The sequence below is a fragment of the Alligator mississippiensis genome, chromosome 4 (genome assembly GCF_030867095.1).
Source record: "Alligator mississippiensis isolate rAllMis1 chromosome 4, rAllMis1, whole genome shotgun sequence".
Classification (NCBI taxonomy): domain Eukaryota; kingdom Metazoa; phylum Chordata; order Crocodylia; family Alligatoridae; genus Alligator; species Alligator mississippiensis.
Genome location: NC_081827.1, coordinates 27625070 through 27629436, shown reverse-complemented (window position 1 = coordinate 27629436; position 4367 = coordinate 27625070).

Here is a 4367-nt window from a genome sequence, read left to right as displayed (position 1 = left end):
CCCCTGGCCTGCCCGTCGGGAATCCGCCCCAGAGAAGAAACTTGTTTTGAGTTTTTCGCACACGCGATTAAGCAGGACGGCACGTCACTCACAAGGAAGGCGCGCTTCCATTGGCCCGTCGCTAAGCCCCGGCAGCCAGGCGGCATTGTGGGAGTGGGAGTCTCTTCTTCCATCGCGGCTTGCTAAACGGCAGAGGTGGGGACTACAGCCCCCAGCATGCCCCGCGCGGCGCTGCGGGTAGTAAACAAGAAGCCGAGGGACACGTGTATGAGCGCCTCTGGCTGCCAGCCTCCCCCGGGCTTGCTCCTACTCGGTCAGGAGATCCCAGGAAGGCGCTGGCGAGGACCCCTCCTGTCACTGCAGAGGGAGGCAAAAACTGGAGGTGCTAGGTCTTAAATATGAAACTATCGTACTGGAAACTCAAAAGTAATGTTTGCATATTTGCTGCAAAATATGCAAAAAAGTCTTATTTACTTGATATTGCTCACAGTGACTGGAGCAAGTGCTGGGTCAAAGTTGAAGCATTTCTTTATTTCCAGGCGGGCAATCCTGAGACAGTGCTGAAGTGGATCCAGAAGTCGATTATGACTTCCTGAGTGACTTGGGTTTTGCCTCTGCTGCATCGATGAGTTGCCTCCAAAATCATGGCACATGTTGGATACTTACATTGTACAAGGGTAGAAATTATTGACTGTACATGGTACAAGGGTAAAAATTATTGTACAAATACGATACTTATGGTACACCTGGCAGCATTGGCAAAAACCCTCGTAGTCCAGACCGATCTGACCACGAGGTACAATTCCTGCCTGACCCCAAATAGGGGCATTGGTCTGATCCCGAGTGGAGGGGCAAGGCGCCCTCGCCAGGAAGCTCCAGCCTTGGTCTGAGCAGCAGCACTGGCTCACCCGGTCAGAGTCACCCCCTGGCTTAAAAACATCCTGCCAGGCAGCAGAAAGGGGGGTCAGGACAGCCAACGCCCAGAAACCTGGGAAATGCCCATGGTAAAAAGACAGGCATAGCTACACCTGGATCCTCAACTAGCAGCTGTTCAGCTGTGGGCTTGCGCTGGCAGCTGAACAGGCTCCTGAGTTCACCAGGTGCAGGACTCGGGACAGTGACTCAGTGTGAGCCACTGCTAGGAGCTGGTGGAGGTGGATGCTGACTGTTAAGGGTGTCCAAAGATTGTTCCTTTGTCCCACTTACCTTCCCCTTCAGTAAACCCTGTGACAACAAAACATTGCTTGCCAGTGGGGAAGTCTGTTTTCATGGGAACACCCAGGGAAATTTATTTTCCCTGGTTTCTGCAAGAATTTGTGTAAAAACCTGAAATCTGAACTTGGCCCTTGTTACTGTCATCCTGTGCCTGGCAGAAGGGGCTGTAGTGCTAATGCTCTGATCTGACACCGTGTCCTCTCTAACCTTATTTTAAAGTAGTGATTCTCAAGCAGAAGGCTGTGGTATGCTTGGGGTGCCTTGAGATCCTTTTGAGGGTACCATACTAAGGTAGCCCTCTTAGGTGTGCCTGCCTGATTCACAAGGTAAACCCATATTGCTCACAGTGAGTGGACTGAGTACTGGGTCAAAGTTAAAGCATTTCTATGGAGTCCCAAGATAGGACTCCATAGTGTTAAAAACATTCTGAGCTGTCGTGATCTTTCTAAGTTCCCTGCAGCAGAAATGCTGTATTACTTTTCTGTAGTCAAAAAACAAGTGAAAACTAGGGTTGCCAATTCTATCTGAATCTAGTCTGGGAGGTTTCATCACATGATGTAATGACATTAATTACTTTAGGTCAGGAAGGAAAATGCACGTTACTATTACATTTTAAAATCCCACTGCAAACTGTATAATTCAGATTCAACATTTAATATTTATTTTAATGAATGCCCTATCATTTTTCTCCCAGGTGACTCTCAGCAGTCTCCTGAAGATTTATCTCTAATTCCTGGAGACTCCAGGGCAACCTTGGAGGGTTAGCAACCCTAGTGAAAACCTCGAGCGGGCATTTTCTGAGGGATGCCTCAGATCTAAAAGGTTGAGAATCACTGTTTTAAGTGCGTAGTGGCTGGTAACTGAAACCCAAAAACACAGAATGGTGGAAAGCAAAAACAGCTGATATCTAAGTTCCAATGCAGCTCCCGCCCATCTCCTATCAGTGTCACACATATACTAATGAACATGTCTTCCAAAAAGCCTCTTCATGCCATTTGGAAATGTCATCATTTTATGGACAAGGATTTTGACTTCCCCAGATTCATTGAGGATGTCTGGCAGAGATGGAAACTAAACTAAGAGGTTCTGAAGACCAGTCCCATCCAAGCAGCTCCTAATCCCTAGATAGAAATGTTGGTATTAAAGAGAAATGTTTTTGAAATTAAATAATATTTAATATTCACAAGAATATTAACATAGATCTGACACCTTCAGTGACAAACAGCTGAAAGACTTGATACAGATGGGCGTTTTAAAGAAGAAGAAAAATGTCTTGTTCACTCCTCTTCCCTTCCCACGCAAATCACAGTTAATTGAACAGCTCCAGCAATTGTCATTAGAGTTTCTATTATAAGCTGGTAACAGCATCCAAAGAAATGCTAATAAAGAATGAGAAGGGGTGGGAGTGAGGAGTATATTCACCACATGATGAGTATCACACAAGCCCGGTTTAGGACCTTAAAAAACATTATTAATTGAGTTACGTTAGAAAATAAGAAAGAATTAAATAAAGGGTTAATTATTAAAGAATATTAAAGAATTTTTGGGAAGTTCCTATTAGCAGGTACAGTGGAACCTGTCAGTAATAGCCAGGAGAGGGAGTGCTGTTTTTTTTGGTTAAAAGATTACACAGAGCTATGCAATTACTAGGAAATAATTTTTGCTTAGCACACCAGAGTTTATTGCTCTTGAGTGCTGCGTTTACGTGTGTGCCCGGGACTGTAACACATTGAGCCAGGTTGGAGCAGCCCTGGCTGGCAGGGTTCAACGTGCTGTGGAGGGGCTGGCTGGGGCATGAGGGTGCTTCCGTGTGGGGCTAGTCGGCAGGCAGCCCCCACACTGAAATACCCTCATGCCCTAGCCAGCTGGGTCAACATCTACACTTGCATTGCTGTGCAGTAAATAACACCATTGCAGGATAGTACTTCTGTTTACAAGGACTAACCTACAGCAGTGTTTATTAGTTTACTGTGGCCTAATAGGATGCATGTGTAGGCACAGAGACTTTGCTGCAGAGCTAATTAGGCGATTCCACAGTAAACGTCTTGGGTAGATGCACCCACTGAGCATCAAGATATATCTAATACTGCAAGTAGGAGACGTATATGAAGGTCCTTTACCTATTTAAATATTTAGAGTTTGGGCTTTTTCTGAGAAGGAACAAATGCTATCAGTACATTTCCTGTATGTTTCAATCACTCTTGAGGAACTATATAAAAAAGGTAAAACATGAAGGTACCTTTAGGTAAAGCTCTTTGTTAGTGGCACATATTACATTTTTGTTATTCCCAAACTGAAACTGATATGATTCCTAGGCATACTTGCATATTTCTCTTGCTTTGAAAAGTCAACTGGAATTTTATGAAGATCTGGACAACTGAACTGGATGCTGCTTCCTACTTGATTTGAGGACCTCTTTTAGGATAACCAGCTGGTTAGGATAATAACAGTTTTCAAGAGATCCTACTTAGTCTCAGTATATAATTTTGCAGCACTTTTGAAAAGTGCTGGTTAACCATGTTGATAGAAGACACAAGGGCAGCTTATTTACATTGATCTTTCACTTGGCCACTCTATAAGGGTCTTTCCTTTCTTTGGACCAGGAAGTATCAGATCCACTTATCATTTTATGTGGGCAGAGCCTCTTTTAAGAATGGTTTAGACCTGGTAGCTATTTCATATGCTTCCAGAATGTTCCAAAGGAAAATGTACTTTTAGAGTCCATGTTGCTGAGTTTTTTGGTTGCAGCTGACTTGGTCTAAGGACATAGGCAGGCAAAGTTCTTTGGTTAGATGTGATATCATTTATTAGACTAACGAAGTAGTTGGAAAAGTAGTTGCTAAAAACTTTTTTCCAGTTACTCAGTTGGTCTAATAAAAGATATCACATCTACCCAAAGCACCTTGCCTGCCTTTTTAGAGTCCAGGAACTTAGCCCATTTCTCGCAAGTCAGAACTTAAGCACAACATGTTTCCCATAAAAGTAAGCTGTCAGCTATAAACTCTTTCCCAATATAGATGCTTCTGTCTCTTCCCCTCATAGGGGCCCATTCCTAACTGCAGCCTTGTATAAGGAGGAGATGGCTAGTCTGAGCTCATATTCACAGGAACATCTTTCTTGCCGTATGAAGCATATTTTAAAAAAGTGAATTC